Source organism: Acomys minous (assembly GCF_964271855.1).
Source record: "Acomys minous genome assembly, chromosome: 9".
Taxonomy (NCBI): domain Eukaryota; kingdom Metazoa; phylum Chordata; class Mammalia; order Rodentia; family Muridae; genus Acomys; species Acomys minous.
In genome coordinates this window covers 11,592,543-11,618,860 of record NC_140490.1, presented here as the reverse complement: position 1 = coordinate 11,618,860, position 26,318 = coordinate 11,592,543, and the positions used below count along the sequence as shown (strand labels likewise).

The 26,318-nt window shown below is 39.6% G+C and overlaps 1 protein-coding gene across 7 annotated transcripts in view; it reads right to left on the bottom strand.

Annotated features, from left to right (window-relative positions):
- NRG3 (neuregulin 3) overlaps positions 1–26,318 on the bottom strand; it is a 1,004,034-nt gene that overhangs the window by 186,784 nt on the left and 790,932 nt on the right. The gene's annotated exons all lie outside the window — the stretch shown is intronic.

Here is a 26,318-nt window from a genome sequence, read left to right as displayed (position 1 = left end):
AAGATCAGAAACAATGAACGTGATTAAAAGAGAAAGTGGAGAATAAATAGCCTTGAAGATATTGGCAGAGGAAAAGACTTCTGAACAAAAAAATTAGCATAGACACTAAAATCAACAATTAAAAAATGGGACCTCATCAAGTTTGATGGTGCACACCTGTAAGCCCAGTACTCAGGGAGGCAGAGGCAAGCGGACCTCTCTCAGTTTGAGGCCAGCCTGGTCTATAAACCATATCTAGGACAGCCAAGGCTACACAGAGAAACCCTACACTGACAAATAGTAAATAGACAGACAGACCGATCAATGCTGTGAGTATGAATGAATCTGTGGGCAGAAGATTTCTGGAGGCTTGTGGAAAAACTCCAGGAAAACAAGACCAGAGTCTTGTAACCACAGTTCCTCCATAACATGGGTTGTTCTTGCAATGTGTAGGTATAGTAAATAGGAGTAAATATTTCAGATTGCCCATATATTAGTGTATATACAACCACTGGTTGTTCTCGTGATAGAATACAGCCTAAAACTTATATGCATTTTGTTCATATGACCTTGCTTACTACTCAGAGTAACGTCTGAATATAAAACTGTCCTTCTGGCTTGAACCTTCTGTTCCGCAGCCCACCTCCTTGTCTATTCTAATTATCTATACTATTTCCTCTTTCTAAGGTGATCTATCCATCTCGCCTAATCTCTGACTCTATGCACAACCTCTGTGATTCTGTGGATTGTAGCTTGCTTATCACTGGTTTAATAGCTAATATCTACACAAGAGAATGAATACAAAACTTCTCTTTCTGAGTCTGGATTACCTCACTCAACTTTTTTTTACAAGTTACGTATAAATCAATCCATTTATATGTGAATTTAATGATCAGCCTTTCCCCCAATGGCTAAGCAATATTCCATTATTTTAAAATACATTTTATTTATCTACTCATTTTTTGAAGGGTGTCTAGGTTCTTTCCAATTCTAGCCTATAATAGATAGAACAGCAATGAGCAAGGTAGAGCAAATGTCTCTGTGGTAGAATCAACTATCCTTTGGGTATATGCCAAAGAATGGTCCAGGTAGATATTGAAGTAGATGATTCTCATCTTCCTGAGGAACTCCCATACTGATTTTTATACTGGCTGTGTTACCACCTGGCAGCATGGATCTGGGAGAGTGGAACATAAAATGAGGCTGATTAAAATCTCATGCAATAGCCAAACCTTACTATATTAGCCAAAGATATATATATATATATATATATAATGTATAATGACATATATATTCAAATGACATATATTAATATGTTAAGACCCCCAATTAGACATCTCTTAACACCAAAAAGAAAGCTTCCAGTCCTGGGAACAGGATACATCTAATTGAGTTAATAGCTAAAAGAGCCTCATGGAAACGTCAAACAACTTAGGCTGTTGGCAAGGGAATTAGTAGCTTTCTGAAAATGGCCATCTAGGCTCTATTGCTGAAGATAACACCTACACAACTCATTAAACACAGAGAAGCCATACTGGCGCCTACGTAGAACCTTCATCTCTATGTTGTGGAGCAGCAGTTTTCAACATGTGGGTCACAAGCCCTTTGAGAGCTGTACAAATGATCCCTTCACAGGGCTTGCATATCAGATATCCTGCATATCATATATATATCTACATTACATTTTATAACAGTAGGAAAATTACAGTTATGAAGTAGCAATGAAAGTAGTTTTAGGGTTGGGGTCACCACAATATAAGGAACTGTATTAGAGTTGCGTTGTTGGGAATGTTGATAACCACTGCTCTAGAATCTTTAGTATAGGAAGGCACTTTGCACACAACCAAAAGGGAAATACCAAATACAGCCACAAATCCTTTCAACCATAATGGTGTTCTTCTTGCAAGACATACTAGGGCCAATGCTGGCACAAAGCTTGTGGGAGTATCCAGTCAACATTAGATTTGATTTAAGGCCCAAATCAATAGATTGAATACAAACCTGAAGGTGTCTAGAAGACTAAATGACCCATGGTTCTAGGGGAAATCAAATATTATTGTTCTACTAAAGAAAGATAACCACGAAATAAGTCCTAAGGACATTCTGTTATACTCATGGATCAGCACCTTGCTCTGCCATCATCAGAGAAGCTTCCTCCTGACCAGATGGGAATAAATACAGAGACATTTACAGCCAGACATCATGCCGAGTGTGAGAGACTTCGGATTACTCAGCCCTAAAAAAGATATCATCACCAAATGCCTTCCTCCAAGACCTGGGGAAGCCTGCGGAAGTGAATGTAAAATGTAAGAGCCAGAGGGAGAGGAATGGAGGACACGAAGGAAATAAAGTCTTCTAGAAACAATAGGACCAAGGTATGAATGCACAGAAAGTGAGGCAGCAGGCACTGGGCCTGCAGGAGGCTACGCTGGATGGAGGCCTTGAGGTAAAAGAAATGGACGCACGCCTCCCTCACCCAGAAGCTATCTCCAGTTGATAACCACTTGTAAATGAAAATTTAGTTTTCTCCACAGGAGTTGCACTGGGGATACAAACTTCTCTTAAGGGTAGGCTATATGCCCAGCAGTGGGTAACCAATAGAAAAAAGAACTCAACAGCACTGTTGCAGGTTCCTTGTTTCATAAGGTCATATCAAGCTTTTTTCTTTCCCCTTTTCAGTTATTTTCTTTGTTAATTTTGTTCTCTCTCTCTCTCTCTTGCTCTCTTTCTGTCTCTCTCTCTCACACAAACACACACACACACACACACACACACACACACACACACACATAACACACACACATGCACTTTGCAAATATGTTATTGTTTTGTGTTTTTATGGGGTCTTTGAGTGGGTTTCTGCTTCTTGTGCCTTTTCTTGGGATCTTTTTCTTTCATTTCTCTGTTGTCATATTTCAATATGTTTGTCTTTATCTTATAATATTATATTTTATCAGTATCACTTAGGAGGCAGTTTGTTTTTTAATAAGAGATAGAACGGGTGTAAATCTGGACAGGAGCAGGGTGGGGTGGAGGTGGGGTGGAGAAATGTAGGCAGGAAGTTGGAGGGGTAGAAGGAGGGAAAGCTCTAACCAGGATATATTTTGTGAGAGAAAAATAACTATAATATTTTTTAAATCAAATACACAAGAAAAAACATCTCCCTGAAAAGGAAATAGAACATACAGTAAGAATTCCTTTATCAGAATGGGCTTTTAATGCATATTACTGTGGCTTCTTATTTTGTTATATTTGCAATATAGTTTCTGTAGGGAGCCAAGGCTGGTTGTCAAGTCACAGTGCTTATGGCTTTAGACTCTCCAGTGCTGGGAATATCAGTTTATGATACCAGCCTTGGATACATAACTGTGTTTTAAGGAAACAAAAAAGTAAGCTGGAAAATCAGCATGAACCATAAAGGGTCCTACAATATGACCTAGTTGTAGAGCAAAGACAGGGTAATCAGTTAACAAATGGCTCAGGGGGTGCACAGTAACATGGGGAGAACTATAGGATTTGTCCAGAAAGCAGTAGATGTGAAATAATATGGGAAAAGAATACATGGATTTTTTTTTTTCGGTTTTTCAAGACAGGATTTCTCTGTGTAACAGCCCTAGCTTTCCTAGACTTGCTTTGTATATCTGATTGGCCTGGAGCTCACAGAGATCCACCTGCCTCGGCCTCTTCCAGTGTTGGGATTAAAGGTATAGGCCACGATGTCCAGCTGAAAGGAATAAAATATATGTAAGGGCTGCAAGATGGCTCAGCTGATAAAAATGATTGCCAAACCTGATGACCTTAGTTTGAACCAGGGTCACACATGTTTGACGAATTAATTCTTGCAAATTGCCCTCTGACTTCCCTGTGTATGAGTTATCAGGTTTATGCCCATACCCTGCAGACATGCCCACAACCAAATAAATATGCACACATATAAATACATGAGAAAAGTATTCATGGTTAAGAGATATGGAGGATGAAGAAAATTGAGTATACCTTTAAAATCTCTGAAAGAGAAAAAAAAGAATAAAATAGCCGTGATCTGTACAACTACAATAGATTAGAAATCCCAGAAATCTTGGAAATAATCACAGATGTAGAAAAACAAAGAATTCCAGTTATGACATAAATTAAGGCATAGAAGATTCATTATAGTGTTCCATAGAAGCAAAGAAAATATTGAAATAGGAGACTAAGCATGATTATCTGCAATGTCCATTAAGACTCAGGGCAGCAGTAGAGGGCAAAAGAAAGCAGGCTGAGAGATGGGCCCTGGGCTGAACAATGGGAAAAACTAAAACTCCTTCATATCACCTCAGTTTTCTCATGTGTGTTTCTTCATCTAGTGAAATCCTCTGTTTAACAGCTAGGTATATAAACATACACCTGGCAAAATAACTAAAGGTGAGAGTGTGCCACAAAAATACCTCCTTAAAAATAGACGGAGCTTATTCATAGTTACAAATAGAAAACCTTAACTTTCACTTAACACAGGACAAGCAGGGATTTATTTTTAGCTGTCTTAACTGGAAACAGAAATTTTAACCAGCAATGTATAGTATTCCTATATTGGTCTCACAATAAGTCCAGAGTTTTATACACTAAAACAATAATGTTAAAGTGGATGCTATTGACAGAAGAATAAAATAGAGTAACTTGACTCAAAGAATAAAAGTAAAGAAACAAAGACAATGAAGTAACCATTTTTTTAGGTGTGTGAAACCAAGTAGAATTGAACCATCTCCCATCGGTTATGTTCCTCACTCAGAAATGGGGAACAAAGAGGGAAGTCAAGGATGGAGTTGTCTAACTGCCCTGCAAAGGCTTGCCTGGCCACAGTGGCCGGAACCCAGTATGAAAAACAACAAAGAAAAAAGGAAAAGCGGATTCAGTGTAACCAAGGAAGAGGAAGAAAAGAGGAGAAACAGGAGAAGGAAAAGCAGGGGAGGAGTTCAGAGAAGGGGGAGAGAGAAAGGAGGCACATCAAGGTGAACCCTGACTCCAGGATTTCTCAGTTGCAAAACTTGGCTTCTTGCTTGAGGACCAGCACTGCACAGCAGAGTGTGCTTCTTTTCCATCTTCAACTGTTTGTGAATCATTGAGAGAAAAGCCTGAAGCCTCTCTGTGGACATTCAGGAAATCAATGGAAGCTTCCTTAGAGCCCCATATCCAAAGTGATCATACTTTATTTTCCAAAGTACTTTTAGTAATGGGAAACTTTTCCACAATCTTTGTTGTGCTTAAGCCAATCATGTTATTAGTTAGTTTCCTTGAGAGACTTCCTGGGTGTTTCGTAATGTTTTTTTTCCCTGAAATGCCTGCAAAGAAAGTCATCATGTGTTCAAATTGTGATCAATGAAGCAACTCTAAGGAAAGCAATTATCTTCTTCACTGGATATGCTATAAAGACTTAAAGAGTTCTTGTTTGCTTGCTTGCTTGTTTGTTTCTATTATCTTATTTATTTCATTTTAGTTTTGTTTTTTTGAGACAGGGTTTCTCTGCATAGCCTTGGCTGTCCTAGACTCATTTTGTAGACCAGGCTGGCCTCAAACTCACAGCAATCTGCCTGCCTCTGCCTCCTGAGTGCTGGGATTATAGGTATGTGCTACCATGCCCAGCTGTTTCTATTATCTTAATGGAAATAAGGAACACATGAGGATAGAGGGCACATTATAGACAACTCCTTGGTCAGATGCATCAGAGAGTATTTGAGGGATACTTGCAACAGTGGGAAAAAAATACCAGTTATAGAAAAACATGAGTCCTTATTTGCAAATTAGGTATGATATTAACTAGTCAATCTTGAAATGCAAACCACTGTCTTAAATCAGCTTCAGTGATTGTGTGAAGTATAGAAAAAGGGATATATATTTTTTTCCCCTTTGGCTATAGTATCCCCTCCCTCCATTCTTCCCAGTCTGTCTCTCTCTCCCTCCCCCCAGATCCACTCCTCCATTTCCCTTCAAAACCAAAACCAAATCAAAACAATACAATACAAAACAAAACAAACCAGCAAGTCTTCCAGGGATATCCACCTAACATGACTTAACAAGCTACAGTTAAGACTACACACAAATCATCAGATCAGGGTTGGACAAGGTAACCCAGTAGGAAGTAAAGGATCCTAAGCACAGGCAAAAGAGTCAGTGACATGACATCCTCCATTCCCACTGTTGGGAGTCCCACAAGAACACCAAGCTACATAACCATAAAATATATGCAGAGGACCTAGCTTAGACCACTACAAGCTCCATGTCTGTTGCTTCAGCCTCTGTGAGTCCCTGTGAATCCTGATTCATTCATTCTGTGAGCCATGAACTCATGGTGTCCCTGACCCCTCTGGCTCCTACACTTATTCTGTGTAGATCCCTGTGGGATCTAGATGTAAGTCTCTGCATTGCTCTCAGTGATGTCTCTCTGATGACAATTGGATTAGGCATTGATCTATGACTAAGGCAGAATATCATTAAGAAACATTTCATTGACTTTTTTAAAAAGTCTCTGGTTGGTCCTGCCTCTTGTTTCTGGATATCCACACAATGTCAGGCATGGGCTCCCTCTTGTGACATGGGCCTCATGTTGGATCACTCCTCATAAAAAAAAAAAAGCCAGGTTGATCAATGGACTCAAATCTAAGACCCAGATGTAAATCTGCTCATCTGTGGCAATCTGATTTTTTAATAAAGAAGCAAAAAAAGAAAAAGAAAAAGAAAAAAGGAAGAAAGAAAGAAAAGAAAGCATCTTCAACAAATGATGCAGGGTCTAACTAGATGTCTTCAGGTAGAAGAATGCCAACAGATCCATATATATTACCTTGCAAAAATCTCTGGTCCAAGTGGATTAAAGACCTCAGTATCAAACCAGATACACTAAATCTAAAAGAAGACAAAGGAGGCAATAAGCTCAAAGACTTTGACGAACGAGACAACTTCCTGAACAAAACACCAATAGTTCATGTACTAAGAAGAACAATCAATAGACAGGACCTCATGAAATTAAAAAGGATATCATCCATAGCACAAAACAGCAGCCTACAGAATGGGAAAAGATTTTCACCAACTCCAAATCCAACAGAGGGCTAATATCCAAAATTTGTAAAGAACTCAAGAAACTGGATATCAGCAAACCAAATAATCCAATTAAAACTTCAGGACAGATTTAAACAGAGAATCTTTAACAGAGAGATCTCAAATGGCTGAGAAACACATAAAGAAATGTTCAACACCCTTAGTCATTAGCAAAATGCAAATCAAAACTATTTTACGATTCTATCTTAGACATTTCAGAAAGGTTAATTTCAAAAACCCATATGACAGCTCATGCTGGCAAGGATGTGTAGCAAGGAGAACTCTCCATTGCTGGTGGGAGTGGAAACTTGTACTGCCACTTTGAATATCAATATAAGAGTTCCTCAGAAAATTAGGAGTCAATGAACCTCAAAACTCAAATAACTGTCCCAGTTTTGTACATATATACAAAGGATGTTCCACCATGCCACAAGGACACTTTCTCAACTATATTCATAGCAGCTTTAACCATAATAGCCAGAAACTAGAAGCAAACTAGGTGCCCCTCAATGGAAGAATGGATAAAGAAATTATGGGACATTTATGCAATATTCAATTCACGCAACGTTCAAAGCAATGACATCATGATATCTGCAGGCAAATGAATAGAATTTTAAAAATCATCCTGTATAAAATAGCTCAGACCCAGAACAACAAACATGGAACATAATCACTTGTAAGTGTGCAAGTGAACATCAGCCTTTAAGTAAGTGATAATCATGCTAAAATTTACAGGCCTAGAGAGGCTAAGTAACAAGGAGGCTGTGGGCACATGGAATTCCCTGACAAAGAGAATTATAACAGATTTTGTGGGTAGATGGGGGCGCAGGTCGGGATAGGAACAGGAGGGATGAGTTGGGGGTGGGAAGGACAGAAGGAGAGTACTGGGAGAGACATCTGGAATTTGGGTGCTTTCAGGGGCAATGTAAAAACCTAGTGCACTGGAAACTCCTGGTCTCCTAAAAATATGGGTTAGGAAGCCCAAATTGGCGATCTTCTATGAGCAGGCAAGGTTCCCAGTAGTGGCACTGGGACATCAACTCTGACACAAAACATCTAACGTGCAATATGCTCTGTCTGTATGTGCTGGCGCAATGGAGGTACAATAAGAAAGGGCTTCTTTAAATTTTTCATTTTTATTTTATATTTATCCATGTTTTGTCTGCTTGTATACATGTATGTGCATCATATGTATGCCTGATTACATTTGGAGGCAAGAAGAGTGTGGTCGATCCCTTGGACCTGGAGTTGCAGACAGTTGTGAATCGCCATGTGGGTGCTGGGAATGAACCTGGGGACATCTGTAAGAGCAGCAAGTGCTCTTAACTGCTGAGCCATCTTTCTGGCTCCACTGCCATTACGTCTTTGATGGGCAGCATTTTTCTTTGTTTTTTTTTTTTTTTAACTTTAGCTACATTCTCACCCACAGGGAAGGGTCTTGATTAGAGACACAGGTAAGGGCAGACGGTGCACCTTGAAAAGCATGTTGACGAAACCTTCTAGTCAATGCTACTACAGTCCATACAGGTCATGGGGTCATTGTCTGCAGTACAAGGTCTCCAGTTCCAACCAAGCACTCAAAGTATGGGATCAACAGCGTTGCCGCACTCCAACCCTAAAATGTAGAACTTCTGGCCTTAACCCTGGAGACTGAAACAGAAGCATCAGGCTCATACAGCTCATACAGTCGCCAGGGCATCTGTGTGCAGATGACATTTTGAACAGAATCTACTAAGTGAAAGTCATTTTCAGGAGAACCTCATGGAGGTGACATGACTGGGTCAATGTATTTGGGATTCCTTAACCCCAATATGGCAGCAAGTTCGCCCATTTCCTACAGCAAGAATTTAATTCATACTGAGTTAAATACATGTGGGTTGAACATACGGTACCTTCCTGGGCCAGGAAAGGAAGATTTAAAAATGTATTCCCTTCCCAGAAATCTGGAAATGCACGCTGACATGCTAGAGCTCTGACTATAGCATCGGTTTCGATGACCTATGTTTCCAAGGCCAGATGTGAGTGGCTGGTTGGCAGCAAATAGGTGACTGCATGACAGCCAAGGCTACACAGAGAAACCCTGTCTCAAAAACAAACAAACAAACAAACAAACCCCCCCCCCCAAAAAAAGAATGGCAACAGTCATTCTCACTCATGAAGGCTCTGGGTGATATCAAAGCCCTCACAGGTGACCTTTCCCCCTGGGTGCCCCTTGAAAAGATTGGAAATGAGGGCTTGGAGACGACCACTGGTTTCTCCGTGTGAGACTACAGCAAAAACCCAAATGGTGATTTTGCAGCTAATATTTAGTGAGCATTTCCTATGTGGCAATCATGAGGCTGGATGCTTTGTAGCTTGTATTCCATTTTCACTCCAGCCCTCTGAGGAGGCATTATTACACCAGTTTTCTGAATCAGGAAGCTGAGGGGTGGACAACCTATGGGTCTTGCTTGTAGCACATGGCAACAGAGCTCATACATAGGCACACATGATTTAAAAGATCATCTTTCCTTAATGCAAGAATGACTTCTTGGGATGGCATTGACCCAATCCTCTGTGCATCTGCCACTTTCTCGAGACAGCATCTGAGACTCAAATACCCTGTAAACATTCAATAAAAAAGAAAGACCAGAGAAGAAACCCTTTAAGCTGAGTAATTGCAAACAAAATGTCTAAGATTTACAAATGACATTATTGAACTACCATTTGTGTTCTTAAACGTGCCCTTCGGCAAAGATGAAATAAGTAAACCTCTGTTGATGTCGTTATCTTCACTGATTTATCAGGAAATGGATGGTAATCAGATATCCATAGCTATGCTGTCAGTTAGAATCCCACACAAATAGCTGTAAGAACAATCTCTATGAAGATATTGACTGTGAACTTCTAAAATAAGCCATACAAACAAGCTATGCATCTATATTACAGGGCTTCTTGCCCCACATTACCTCACAGTGACATCCTTTCCGAGATTTCTATCTGTTCGACACAGGTACAGGTCCTACAGTGGACTGACACAATGTTATAGTTTAAGCCCTTGTTGGGAGTGTGTGACTTGGTTTGAATATCAAATTTACTAAAAAAAAAAAAATCATGTTGCTTCAGACATTTTCTACAATACCCTTTAAACCATAATTTCCTTTACCATAAAACAAGACTTTGCATTAGCTCAGAGGACTGATGTAAATACTTTTTTAAAAAATCACAAAAGAAGAGTTGGGTGGACCAAATGGCCCTGTGGATGGCATGGGTCATCATCACTAACCATGGATTATTATACAGCTGTGACTGGTCTACTGTGTGCCTAAACATCGGCAAGATATGCAGCAGTCTGTGTGTTTATCATCTCTGGGTTGTCTTTTTGTCTTAGTCCATTAAGCTCTATCTGATTTCGTAGTCGTTAAATCATGCAGAGTTGCCTCAGGCTACTTTATCCGGTAAGAAACCATCAGTTGCATTTCCTGTCTTGGAACACAATCCTCTGGCTTTCTCGGATTTACTTTTGAGAAGCTATTCATTTGTGGCAAGACACACTCCTCTCACACATTGAGTGATCTACATCTCTCTCACTTTCTTAATATTCAAGTTCACTTTCAATGTGAATGATACAATAAGATACCATAGTGAAAGCATTTTCTTAAATCAATTACAATAAGTGGCAGCTCAGTCAGTAAAGTACTTGAAGCAAAAACACGAGGACCTGAGTTCAGATCCCAGGCACCTATGGAACAAGCCAGGCATGATGGTACACACATATAATCCCAATACCTGGAAAGCTAAGAGTTCATTGGCTAAATTATTCTTCCACAGTTGCTGAACTTCAGGCTCAACATTAATCATGTCTCAGAAAAATACTGTGGTGAGAGATAGAGGAAGACTCACAGTCTCAACCTTCGGGCTCTACAGGCATATGAATGTGTGCACTTAAGCAAGCATACCTAGACACATACCCATGCATATAACACACACATGAATGCATACATGCACACAGAGAGAGAGAGAGGGAGGGGGGCTTATAGCAAGAACCTCTAGTGAACTTAGCCTAGTCTACTACCCAATTAATATTAGTGTTCTGTATTAAGGAAATTAAACCTATATATGTCACAATGAAATTTTTCTATTTTTATATACAGGACACCTTTAGCTATAAACTCTTGTCAAAGAATCTTGCCTACTAGAGATTTTTGGTAATTTAAAGGAGCCAGAGTAAACAAAGCACAAGACAATACATCCTATGTAGTGCTAAATGGTTCATGTCAGCTGGAACAGATTATCTGAACTTACCATCACATCATACAGGCAGTACATGGGGAAAACAAATGTCACAGAGCCCTGTGAGCATATCCGTCTTCCAGAACATTCTTTTCCTATGAAATCCTGTGCATCCCTCAAACAGAGCCTTAAAAGCTGGACACCATGTGCCCCAGGCTAACGGGCATTTTGTCAGCAGTGCAGCTGTCATTCAATAGCCTAGCAAGAGGCAGTTGAGGTTTACAATTTTCCATTTGTACAAAGCCTAAAATTATGAACTCTGAAGACATCCATGACATAATGATTAACCTTCACTTCAATGATTCCACAGCCTGACACCTGTAATTCATTGTTGGCTGCCTTGGCAATCTGTTAATGGCCTTGAATGTGTCAGCTCATTCTTTGAAAAGAAAAGAAACGAAGAGAGTTTTCTAACACTCTCAGGCCAAGGTGTAAAGAAGCTGAGGGAGTTAGCTCTTCAGTTACATGTTTTATATCTGTCTCAGTTCTGTGTTCTGGCTCTTTATATGTGTTGATACAGAATCATGGATCATTTTTCCAGATTGTGCAATTTAAACATTGTGGTTGAACATCAATACTCAAGTGGCTGAAAATTAATAAATGACACACACCACTGTCACATATTTTAGAGGAAAAAAAAACCACCCTTTTCTTCTCTAGCAGAGTATACTAGTTTTGCACAATTGGAGTCTTCTAGAATGTTTCCTGTATCTCAGGATTCAACCTCTTAAAATGTATCGAAGCACCTTATCTTATTCTACTCTTTCCTCCTTTGAACAGAATGACTATTTCCTTTCATATCACTTCCTGAATCCCTTTGGAAAGATGATTCTGGGCATTTACCTTGGTTGCATCCCCAGATCTCTTCTCCTAAGTCCAACTATTCTCAGTGTCTCCAAATGGCAGCCTTTTTTCCAGTCCAACTGTACCCTGCCCTTTCATCTTCCTCATACTGGCTGCACAAGTACCTCATCTGATCATTTGGACAAAGCGATCCTTCAGGGAAGTGAAAACTCAAATGTTGTGATTCCTCATTAAGTTCAAAAACCTCACTGCTGACATTTGGACTATTACTTCACCTCTTGCTAGGTACTTTGTAGTGTGGCTGACGGCCTTTATCTAACTTCAATTATGATACAGAAAACAAACTGTGGTTTATATTCCGCTGTTGTCATTTTTACGAACACCAACAGTGAAAATCATTTACTGAGCATTTATTAAGGTGTAGATGCCTTCTACCATGTGAAAGATGCATTCCCACATTGCACATTAGCCCCTACACAGTGACTTACTGTAAGAGTCAATATTTGTTAAGTGAATTAATAGTACTCATTATTAGGTGCACAAAAATCAATACAAGTTACTGTTAGAGGTCAAGTTTGTTTTTCTGCCCAGAAACAAAAATAATTAAGGCGTGATCATCAATCTAGGGCTACTTCTTTTACTGAAAATAAAAATCTTAAGCAGATGAAAGCTACACACCCACAAAGGAATATAAAATGACAGCAGCCCAGAGTATGACTAACAATGATTCTTGAGTAATGAGCAGGCATGACGTGTTAGCAGTCAGAAGAACGCAGGAGGAGGAGGACAGGGAAATCGCCTCTCTAGCTGCCTGACAGCTGGAGAATGGCAAGAGGAGTTGCAGTGTAGGAAGTGAGTCTTGAAGCACTAAATGGACATAGCCCATACTTTTCATGTCGCCCCCCCACCCATCCGTGTAGCCGGAATCCAGCATCCAGCCGGGCGTAGTGGCGCTCGCCTTTAATCCCAGCACTCGGGAGGCAGAGGCAGTCAGATTGCTGTGAGTTCGAGGCCAGTCTGGTCTACAAAGGGATTCCAGGACAGCCACGATAACATAGAGAAGCCCTGTCTCAAAAAACCAAACCAAACCAAAACAGAAGCCAGACACTATCTGCTGTCATACTTCAGCTGGCTTCTTGAGTCTTAGGGATCTTAGCAACCCTACAGTCCGTCCCTTAGCATGGCACAGGCACTCCCCCCATCAGGACTGCCAGTTAGTGCTCCCAGTATTTTGCCGGAGTTTCTCAGAAGACGGTGTGCCCTATGGCCCTCAAGGCTTTAGAAAGATTTCTCTGAAATTGAGCTCAAATCATATACTTTTTGCTGTCAAAACCCTGGAGACGGGCCATAGTTGAACTACCTTTTTTTTTTTTTTTTTTTTTTGCACACAGGTGTGAGGATCTTTGCTTTTACCTGCCTGCCGACATCTCTCAGACTTCCCACTTCCGTGTTGTTTATATGACTCTTCTACATCACTTCATTCTACAGTCCTACAGTCCGGGTGATGAGTGACACTACAGTATCTAATAAATTTGTGTACCTTCAGTCACCTGTGTGACCTCCTATTACATTCAAATTGCTGTGATAAAACACCATGACAATGGCAACTTATAGAAGGAAGAGCTTGTTGGAGTTTTTTTTTTATTTCTGAGCCACAGGAGTTTATGACTATCATGGAGGAGGGGCCTGGAAGCAGGAAGACTTTGTGATTGGAGCAGCAAGCTGATAGCTCATATCTTGAACCCTAAGTTTGAAGAAGACAGCATGTCTTGAAATAGTACAAGTCTTTAAACTTTCAAACCCAGCCTATAGTCATGAATTTCCACCAAAAGGACTCAGCCTTCCCCTAAAACATTAGGAACCAGGCACCAAGTGTTGCAATATTCAAGCCAAGGGGAGTTGTTCACTTTAACCACTGCAGACCCCTTTTTGAACAATAGCTGTCTGGATTCTCATGGACCCCAGGTAGGCCATGCCTGCTCCATGCTGGGGTGCACAGGGTTAAAACGTAGGACTGATAAACATGACAAAAAGTCTATCCAGTACCACATTAAAAAATTGATCACTCTTCGTATGAATGCAACATACAACTAGGTGAAAAACACACCGCCCTGAGACACATTTGAACCAGTAAGAAAAATGGACTCCTGTTGGCAACACTCATCCCAGTGAGGTGATGCCCTGCAGCATCTCCTGTGGGTAAACCACAGAGAACTTAAAGAAGCCACTGCAAGAAGGTCATTTTAGCTGTAGGTGGAGTTAACACCATGGTTGTGGGGAGATAAAGACCACAGTAGATATGAGAAAGTCTTTGGAAAATAGAGTGAGTAAACAATGGTTTTGGTTTTGATTTATTTTTGGTTTTGTTTGCTTATTTGTTTGTTTGCTTTTACTAGGGATTAAATTTAGGGCCTCGTGCATGATAGGTAAGTGTTCTACCACTGAGATATCTCTCAACCCTTGTTCTTACTGTTATTTTGAGACAGGGTCTCTCTGAGCTATACATTATGGCCTCAAACCGTTATCTTTTTCTCCTTATTCTCCAATGTGGCTGGGGTTACAGGCCTGCAGCACCAGACCATGCATGACTAATTATTTGGTTAAATAAGGCCATCTGAAGAAGAGATTATACTTCGGAAACTTTAACTGGAGTGAGTGACCAAAAGGGAAGACAATTACTAAAGCTTTAAAACCAGCATTATAGTACAATTTCAATGTATGCTTTATTCTGCGTTTAGTCTCTTTCCCTTCAAGTAACTTAGTAATGTGCCTGGGAATTGAACATATACCTATTTTTCTTCTTTTAGTCCTTTCTCCTTTTTCTCATACTCTTCCTCCATGTTTCCCTTGCGGCTCTGAACTTTGTGCATTATTTGGGGAGGATAAAGAGTTCAGTAGCTCCAGTCCTTGGTGCTGGGGCTCCCTCTTCTGTCATTTTTGGCAAAACAAAGAGAATTATTTTTTAAATCCACATTTCTTATGCTCCCTTGCTGGGATTTTCAGCCTGTTCTGTTTTCCCTTTCTCAGTGCCAGCAGGGAAGCAGCAATTAGAGTCCATAAGACAGTTTGTTTAGAGAGATGTGAATTCCCCTCAGACAAGGAGGTTAGAGGCCAGTTCCCCTTTGTGTAGCACCAATGATAACATTGGGATGAATGGCCATTTATGCATATGGAACACAGCTTTAGGGAAAGGCAGGGCATGGGACACAAAGACTGGAGGAGAGGGAGTGAGCCCTGATTGCTGGCTGAGTTCCACTGACCCACGCCCAGAAAATTACTCTGCGCTGTGTTTGTCTGGGCTCAAGATCCATTTTGTGACTTGGAAGTCTAAGTTTAAGGGCAGCTTGGTCCATTCAGCCCAACAGTCACTTGGGTAGCAGCCAAATCCAACTCTGAAGAATATGCCACCCAAACAGTGCCTACAGTTAATAGTGACTCTTCTGTTTATCACGCATTGTGTTCAGTCACAAAAGCTTCAGCCTTTAGGGAGTAAACACAGTAAACAAATGAACAGATTGCACTTTTATTAAACCAAAAATTGCATGGCTCAGCTGAGTAAGCACCAGTTGATAGTTACTAATGAGAAAATGTTTCAGGCCAAGAACTGCATTTTGATTACATGCGAATTCCACCTGATCAATTATATTAATGCATCAGAAAATATCAAGACTCCATGTCACAAGACACAAGGGACTCTCACTATGTATTCTGAAATTAACACTGATCTGCAGGGGTAATATAAATTGAGAGACAGAGAGGGACTTAGTCATGGGTCTGCAAAGTCCCTTCAAATATTTAAGGATGCAGTTCTGTATCTCATGCCAGATGGAATTATTTAACGTAACCCCAACCCACAACAGTGAGCTACAAAAGAAGAAAATGATGAAGTTTTATCAGGGTGAGGGAAAGGGCTTCACACATGGCCTCAATGTCTGTGTGCCTTCAAATTCCTTCGATGAGTTTTATAAAATAATAATGTTAGGTAGGCACCCATCATGCGTGCTTCCAGTGCAGATTTAGTTTAATGACATACTACATTCTTTTAGTTAAATAGCATATAACATCTGTTAACCTAGATGAGGACCATCTAAGTTATATACATTTCCTTCCTTGTAAAGCCAAAAACAAGTCTTTTGTTCTCTTATAGTGCACCAATATCAGTGAAACAGTGGGATTTTCTTGCCATTCTATATTTTTTTCCTGACACAGACTGTAAGGCAATCAAAAACTTCTGTTCCCACAAAAATATTTTGAATATTTCTTTTTCTCAAAAAAGTCAACAAAGGAATAATGCCAGATTTTCCAATTTCAACAGAAAATGCAAACAAGACAGAAGAACGGAGGAATGTATAAAAAGCACCATCTCTTTTGGTTGGACAACTTTCTAAAATATCTTTCCTGGGAAGTATTCTTTAGAACTTACTAAAGGAATTTGAAATTCTGGGAAAACCAGAGGGGTGACTTGTGGTTGTGTGGCAGTAGCAGAAGATTTTGCTCCATCAGTCCAGGCTTGGTGTGCCGGGAATGTTTTTGCCAAGAAAATGGTGACATGCCCATATGTTTTTGCCAGCCTTGTTGTCTGTAGGAGCCAGGCTCAGATTTGAAAGCAGCCAGTGATGTGGAATGGTCTTGACATTTGGATTTGAGTTTTGACATTCAGATTTATTGATACCCATTCCTCATTCCTGCACATGGGAAAGAAAGCAGCAACAAACCAGGCCAGGCAATGCCAGCTGGACTCCAGGGAGCTGCAAAACACCAATTGCTTAAGGCTGCAGAAGCAGACTCAGCATGGATTTAAAGTCACAGATGGACGTTGTCCACAGGGACATAAGAACATGCTCAGTTTTTTTACAGGAAAAAAAAAGAACAGGTTGTGGATCCTTTACTTTTCTGTCTCCGTGAAATCACTTTCTATTGCCTGGGATGCCCTTCTGAAACTTCTAAATTCTGGAAAATACCCACTCTTTTAGAAAGAAAGCTCAGACACAGAATCCTGCTCATAACCTAGACAACATAATTGATCTCTTTATACACTCACGGTATGATGTGCTGCCCTTTAAAATGGATCACTCAAGAAGCACTTTGTTAAGCAATGAGCATCAAGTTGAGAGTGAGTCATTGCTCTTCCAGAAGTCAGTGGGGAGTAGCGGGAAGGTGCTGGTTCATTGCAGTAGGATAATCAGAGCAAGGATGAAAGAAGTCAGGGAGGTTGTCACAGTACCATGGCATCTTGTCATTTTTAACTACATGTCACTTTGACACATTGTCTTTGAATAGCAGCAGAAAAATAAGATGTACAGGAAATAGGTATGCATGTGTGAGTACATGCATGTGTGTACACACATACATGTATAGAGGGAAAGTGGTTGGAAGGGAGAACATTTCGGTGTTTCCAGAAGAGAGTAGTGTGATTTAAAAAAAAAAAAAAGCTAAAGCTAAGGAAAAACAAAACATGATGAATTTAAAAATATGAACCAACTTCTGAGTGATGTGCTTGAATTTCAGGAAGACACACCAGGAGAGCTGAGCTAAAACTAGCAACTCACAGAGGCTTCATAAGTGCAGTACTTAAAAATCATGGGAATTGCTTTTGCTGGCTCTACTTTCCCTTCCAAGGATGGAAACCTGATCTGTCTTTAGACAAGACTATTACTTCATTCGCAATAAAGAAGAAAGAAGGTTTCCTTGACCCCGCAGAATAATTACAGGTCAAATATGCAGAAAGTTAACTACTTGGTATAAAACCCAGGATTATAGAATTTTGGCTTGGTGGACGGGAATATCAATTTCTTTTTCTTGCCTTTGGGCATGAATCTGAATATGCTGGCCCCAAGAAACACTTGTAATTACTTTGGAAAGCTTTTTAAAAAGCCAATTAGAAGGAAAGCAACCAAGTGATAGATTCTGATCTTATGTTTGAACTACTAAAGAAAGTGACTTTCATTATCCAACACAAAATAATGTATTGCTTTTATGTGTGTTCTGGGCAGCACATGGCTCCCATTGATAAGGCTAGACATGGGGAACATTGATGTTTTACCTGCTTGTTATGGAAATTAACCAAAGAGTTCTAGGAGAAGAACAATAAGAAACTATGCCATTGGTAGAGAGTCTGACACTATGAACACAACGGCACAGACTCATCCTTTCCAGGTTTTCCCTAGTAAGTACACCATAAACCCCAGGAATACTACTATAGTAACTGTGTAAGGACCCCAAGAGGTAGAAAATATAAAGAAGCTTGTCAAGACCACCTCCTCTTGGTGGGGAGGCCTGATGGTATCCAAAGAAAGAATAAGCAGGCTACCAAGGTGACACTTGATAGCCTATGACCATATAGTGGGGGAAGAGGTCCCCCTCGGTCTTAGATCTAGGGGAGGGGACTAAGGTGAAAGCAGGAGGGAGGGAGGAATGGGAGGATACAAGTGATGGGATAACAATTGAGTTGTAACCTGAATAAATTAATAAAATTAAAATTAAATAAAGAAAGAAAGAAAAGAAAAACACAAGACTTCAGAAGCGACACTCTTCCAGGCAATTCCTGTCCCAAATCCCAGACTAACAAAAGAGCAGGCTTGGCTTCTCTTGATCCTAAATCTTTAAGAGCAGGCAGCCCACATGAGCCCCTCCTGCTCTTTCTGCAGAGTGTCCCATCAATAAGATCTTCAGCCAAGTGTCCTTTGTTCCTGAAACAGGAACCTCAGGACCACCAACACTAAGGGGCATCCTGAGAAACCTGGAAGTGTAGGCAGATGTAAAGCAAGAGCCCATGGATGGGAGCAGGCCTGTTAGGCTGTTGGTTAGAAACCGGAGGACCACAAAGAGAGCTTGGCACAAGGGTCGATTCCATGTGAGCAGCAGTGGGAAAGGAAATGTGGTAAACTTTGAGGTGGTTAAAATGGAGAATAAAAGATAAATTCTTGTTTTCATATGTATGTAAAAGAGAAGAGAGAGGTCAACATGATAGCTCAGGTCCCTAATCCCAGCACTGGAAGTTGAGGCTGAAGGTTTCAAGTTTGAACCCATCCAGGACCAGACTATATAGTACGTCTCTTAGCCAGTGTTGATACAAATGTCAGAAAAACAATTTTGAGAAGAAAGAAAAGAAATCATTGCTTAATTCCTTTGTTGTGGATGTTGCTGAGGTGGAAACCTGGTCAATAAGAAACTTTTATTCTTCCAAGTCACTGAGCTATCCTTAGCCAGGAGAACTTAGTCTAATGTTGGCCCTGAAAAGCATGTACATTTTTATGATTGTTGAAGGAATGAATGATTGAATAAATAATTTTACTTTTCATGGAATCTCAGAATATTTTACTCTTATCAAAGCCCTGCTTGACTAAAGAAATGCATACCAACAAGTAACAGCTTGCCAACCTGTTAATGATCAGGCAGATGAGACCACTGGGCCACCAAGAGTCCTCAACAAATAGGCCTAATCTATAGATGAGGACTGTGTTTCCACAGCCTGGAGTTCAACCCTCTGTCAGAAATTAGTTTCTATGAACTTAAGTTGCAATACCACAGTGTAGCCCATAAAATATTTACCTTGTTTAAAACGATAAAATCTTACTCTTAAATATTTGAAGAGATGCAACAGGCATATAATTCAGCTAGACTGCCAGATTCTCATCACTTTATATACACTGTATAATATCTTATATTATTTCCATTTTTTACAAAAATGTCAAATTTCCAGAGAGGCAAAAATAACACAATTATAAGGATTGTAGTTTTCTGGGATGTTAATCTGGCACCCCTTGATATATCCTAACTCACTCCAAATGAATGCATTGAGATCCTTTTCCCATCTTCCATTCCTGTGAATACTAAAAAAATTCTTGGATCATCAGTTCCAAGGTTCTTTCACAAGCCAAGGGTTTATTAACACCCTTGCTAAGCCAAGTTCTTAGGTGGAACCTACACCAAAGACACATGAAACCCATAGGAAGCAACTGCCAATTGTTTTTCCCTTCATCTGATAAATGCCCTGTTGGAAGGGCCATACTCCATCTTCCAGAGAACACCTGAGTACTCCCTTTCAGTACTCACTTTTAGCAACACAACAAGGCTGTGTCCAACCACCTGCTTAGCAAGCCTGTAGAAGGCAAAATTGATTCTTGACAGCCCATATTTCTAGGTAAATGACAATCTTTGTGTATGTCACAGTGATTCTTTGCCTTGGGAAAGGATTCTCGGCTCTGGAGCCTAGTCTGATAAAGCTCAGATTGCCAAGATGCACTCGTTGTATTTGAATCATCCCTCCTTTAATCTGAGCACTGACACATTTTTCTTTGGCATGTTCCTGAATTTTTATGGGAGACAAGTCCATGCCACTCCATCAATCAACATATTCAGACAAAGCCAGAAGCAACATCTTCACTGGTCACTTTAGAAAACCATCATCCTATTAGGTATGTGCAGAAAACATGTCTCCAAGAATAGATCTTGGAGGAAGGAGTCTATATCACTGCCTTGCACAAAGAGATTGTGACTGCAAATGGCATTTACAAGCTATGTTCATTTATTTGATATGCTGACTCATTTCTCTCAAATACTTCATAAATTAAAAAAATATGAAAATTTAAATGAACTTTCCAAATCCTTATAATAATTACACTTTATACTTTCACATGTATAATTTAATGATGTTAAAATAAATGTATACATGCTTTTACTCCATACTTTAAAACGGGATGGAAACTAAGGATGCATTCAAAACTATACATAAGGTAAGACTAATGTAAGGGTTAGTTGACTCATTATACACTAGCAGGCTTGGAGTTCACGGGAGCCAGACCTATGCCTCGTAGCCTATAAATCCAAGAGCCACAGCAAGAGACTTTAATTACCCACTAGAAGAACAGAACCCGAGTCCTGCTCTGGGCCTAAGAAAGCCTTAAATACCCAGATGGTCCTTAAGCGATAACTATCTAAACCTGACTTCAGGAACTCTAAAACATCTCAGATCACTATCCAGCAGAAGACTCTTTTTTTATAAACAACAAAGATACACCATTTCACCCTTTTCTAAGAGTCAGTCCATATGGATTGTCAATTACCCAAATAGTCACAGCATTAAGAAGGTTGAGGACCACTGATGTAAAGCCAATGGGAGTTAAGGCTTAGATCCAGGGACATCAAGACTCACTTTTATTCTATTCATTAACAGACTCAACATTATGGTTACTTTAAATATAGTGCCATTCTATACTTGGTACAAAAAATGTTGATTTTATAATTCTATCACTAGCTCAATTATAGTTTATGAATTAGATTATTTGGAAAACAAAGACCAAGTACGGGGCATGCCACTGATTACCTATTGATAGTATTTAGCAATCAACAGAGTTCTGTAAATATCAAGCACGGAATTATCAGTATATTTGTAATTGAGTACATGTAAATGTTACATTTTGTTACATGCTTACAGGTTAGAGAGAAAAGAATTATACCAATCCCCCACATAAACATAGGTGGGTATCCTGACTCATGCTGGTCAGGCTTAGATATTTGACTTTCGAGCTGCCATCTTAGCTTTGCTGTAGCCCGTTGATTTTTCCCTCCGTGTTCAAAGCATATATGGGGAAGCATCAGACCTTCACCCATGGTATTCGCTTCCAAATCACAGTGGCACAAGCTTTTTATTTGCTTGCATATTTCAATGTGCTCATTATGCTTTTGGATTTTTTTCTAAATTCAGAAAACTAAACAAAATTATTTTTAAAAAAACAGTCAAAATTCAGAGGGCAATCAATTGGAATTTGTCCTTGAAATTTGAGTAAAACAATTAAGATTGTTTTATACTTCTGGCAGAGTATATTCTTCATAGTAGAAGCCAGCATGAGCAAGAAATAGGGAAACCTGGATAGAGACTATTTAAAACACTAGTAGATCATTCTAAAGTAAGGCACCAACAAGAACGCCTCATGTGAATTATTTAATATTTCAGTTAGGATGCCTTAAAAATGTAAGTTTCAGCATCTGGTTCTAATAATCTCACGCCACAAGCTGTCATATCTGTGTTTCACCTCTGTGGAATCCTCCATATACGTAGGAGCACATCTTCTTTTTGTGCTTAAAGATGGGTGACATGACGAAAGCCCTAGAGTGGTTTACCACTGAAAGTCTTTTTAATGATCAATCGCTTCTTAAAGGGCATTATTTTTAATATACAGAAATATAGCATATTATATACTGCTTGTTTTATAGTCAAGTTACTTGAGGGATACAATTAACTAGAGAGCACACTCTACTCTCAGAAGTGCATGTGCACACCAGCAAAGCTATTTTGAAATGTGCAGCATGAGATTTCAAACACGAGCCATTCTGTTTAGCTTTAAATAGCTTGAGAATACAGAAAGTAAATTTTATTCAAGTGAAAATGAGGTACTGAAGCTCCATTTGAGACAAAGTGGGATGTTCTGTGTCAGTAGTCAACAATATTAACTATTACTAGTGAAAGAGTGTCTATGTGTTGTGTGGGTCCATTTACTGAATGATGCAGAGTATGTGACAGTCATGATAGAAGACGTGTGGCGTTCCTTCAATTAACTGGTGGCCAGGTGGACCATTAGCATGCAACATAAATCTCCAGGACAACTTCTGGTAAAGATGTTTTTAAAATAAGCATATGCATTATCTTTCCATCCATAGTTACAACTAAAATGTGAATATATGCTCACCAAGAGATGACATATCTATATCAATCTGCTCATGCCCTACAACTTGTTCCAGACTCAGGGGCCACTGTGGGAGATGAGGATGAAATAATAAGGCTGGAGGATGCGAAGGAGTGTGATAAAGAGCGAACTTTGCAATCAATCGTGCCTGGGGCATTGCACAGATGGATTTGTAGCAACTTTGATCAACTGAACAAGATCAAGCCAGTTAATAATGTCAGCAATGATGAGGAAGGGGCACAGCAACTACACCTATAACTTAGGGGCTATTGGCAGTGTATGGCTGCTAATGGGAAGAAGAGTCTCTATTTTTGGTGGGTTGGTCATTAGTAGGTTGTCCTTAGCCCCAGTGAATGAACCCACACAGTGAAAGCACAAGCATCACTAAATGAATAAAGACTGAACCACCCACCAGGTAGCACGCTACACATGGGTAGTAGTTGTGCATCTGGGTCTTCATGTGGGACTCCTAAAGCTGGAGCAGGGAACTGTCTCTGACTCCGTTGCCTGTCCTTGAATCCCTTTCCCCTCCCTGGCCTGTCTCCTCTATTCTCAATAGAAGATGAGCCTAGTCTTATTGCAAATTGGTATGTCAAGGCTGGTTGATATCCATGGGAGGCCTCCCCCATTCAAGAGGAGAAGGCAAGGAGGGGTGGGTGCACAGGGTTAAATGTAGGAGGAGGAGGAGGAAAAAGAAGAAGAAAAAGAAAGAAAGAAGCTATAAGAAGAAGGTAGAAGGAGGAGATAGAAAGAGGAGAAAAGAAATGAAGAAAACAAAGAAAAGAGAGAAAAGCTAAAAGAGTAATAGAGTAAGGAAACAGACATCACAGAGACTACAAAATAAGAAAAAATATTGACACACATAGTATATATGTGAATGTATATATTAAGTATGTATTTTTTACACACGTGTGTATGTGTGTACTTAATCTTGATCACTAGTTTCACTGAGCATATCTGCGTGGAACTTTCTAGACTGAGTTAACTTAGATAGAAATCCCCATTCAATAAATATGTGAACCATTTCCCAGGCCTGGGTCTTGAACTGAATAAAAAGTAGCTATTAGCTGAACACCAGGGTTTGTTTCTTTCATCTTTGTCACTGTTGATGCAACATGAGCAGCTGCCTCATACTTCCGCTGTCATTTCTCCCCTGCTCTCAAACAGTGAACCAAAATCAGCCCTGCTTTCCTTAAGATGGTTTGTCAGCTGTTTTGTCACAGCAATAAGAAAATCAATAAACACACAGATTGTTTAATATAGAAAGGTCATCAGTGCAGTACTAGGTTGATAAAACAGTTAATCTCAGGATGAAAAGAATCAGTTTCTAGGTGCTGTGTGGCAAGAAGGCTCTATGCCCATGCCCTGGTCCCATGAGCAGGACCATGTTATTGGTGTGGGATGGTGAAAAGAACGGTGCGCTGGAACATTTGGACCTCAATAGAGTGCAGTAAGCCACTATCATACTGAGCGACCTCATGCAAATTATAAAAGATAGCATTCATTCTTCTCTATTGTGTTTTTTTTTAATGTCAGTTCAATATAATCCAATCTTATGGTTAGAAGTGTTTTTAAATGGTACTTTTTTTTTCTATGTCTTTTGCTATGGACTTCTTCCTTGAAAGCATTGTCCGGCCCTTTTGTCTTCATCCACATTGCCTGAGCATCACAAAGTAAATAAGGCAGGGCCTAGCAGAGTGTGCAGAGAAGGTTGCCTCCCAAACCCCTTTTTCTCCTGCTTTAGGCAATGCTATCCCCTGCTGTTTAAATTTGAATATCTGTACAAAATGGAAAAAATTTTAAATTAAATTCTAGTCTATTGTCTTTCAAGAAGACATTAACAAATGTATCAAAATACGTACTTTTTTTTTCAAGATCTAGAAACCTTTATCAGCAATTTGCTTTCAGGACTAACTTCAAGGCAACCAGAAGCTTATATATCAAAAGAGCATTTAAAAAGAGAGTTTTTGTTCAAAGAAATAGGCACATCAAAGCAATCGAATTGAAAGCAAGAGGGTTTAACTTCTGCAAAGCAATATTATCCTTTCTGAAATGAAAACCTTGAACATACAAAGTGTGAATAGAAATCAAATCTCATATTAAATTTTATTACTTAGAGATGACTTGCTGCGTCAGTTAAGAGATGACATTTCAAAATAATTCAAAAAATCATGTTGGGCTAGATGATATTTGTTCATGGCACAAACTAAAATTCAGTCTACAACCCTTGCTCCTATATTATTAGAAAGTAAATATTTACATGCACACCACACTGTTATTCTAGAACACAACACCAAATTCTTTCAGTATGTTTCAATCAAAGGGAAGCGGGATAAGAAAAATAATTAATGCTTTGGCAGACATTTTTATTTCTTCTTATCTTCTTGGTACTTGCTTTTTGTTCTCCTAGTAAAGTATGCTTACCTAATGAACACTGAAGCAGTTCCTAAGTAACTAGAATTCTTAAAATTTCATTTCCATGCATTACTCACAAACCTGAACAACTTGTCCTGCTTCATTTTCTATGTATTTACTTAAAGTATTTTCTGTTAGAATTCTGATATTTGTTATCCCAACAGACACAGCTCTTGCCTCAAACCTTGATAGGGCATCACATATGTATTACCACATCCCCGAAGCACTAATTCAGGCTACCCCAAATACCATGCTATAATGTGAAAGTAGTTTCATGGGGTTTTATGGTAATTGAATAATAATGGTCATAGTTTAAGTAGATTTCTAAAACACTGGTGAAAACAGCAGGTGTCGTCTAGCAAAGCCAGGGTTCTCTCTATGCATTCCAAATGGATTTCCTTTGTCAAAGTCACAAGGATGCTAGGTTATACAGAGGTGACCACTAATGTCTATATGTGGTGATAAGGTAGCTTTGAAAGTAGTTTGGGCTTGGACCAACAACATTCTACTTCTTCATGGTCACTGGAGTGCTAATCAGCAAACTAGCTTTGTAGGATGTCTTATGTATGTGAGATGTGGGTATTTTCATGCTTAATTATACTTACCAAACATCAAGATCATACTCACAAATGTTCATATTCCATTATTTGTTTTGCATTGTATCATATATAAATCTTTCTTTTCTATTCTAATCTTTTAAAAATTAATTATTTGACCACATCCCCTGGATGGGGAGACCTGGTGGCACTCAGAGGAAGGATAGCAGGCTACCAAGAAGAGACTTGATAACCTATGAGCATATACAGGGGGAGGAAGTCTCCCTCAGTCACAGTCATAGGGGAGGAGAGTAAGGGGAAAATGGGAGGGAGGGAGGGAGGAATGGGAGGATACAAGGGAGGGGGTAACCATTGAGATGTAATATGAATAAATTAATAAAAAAATTCAAAAAAATCAGAAAAAATAAAATAAAATATTATTTATTTACTTCATATCCTGATTGTAGCTTCCTCTCCCTTCTCTCCTCCCAGACCCTTCCTCTCCCCTCCTTTCTCCCCACACACCCTTCGTCCCTCCCCTTCTCCTCAGAATGTCTCT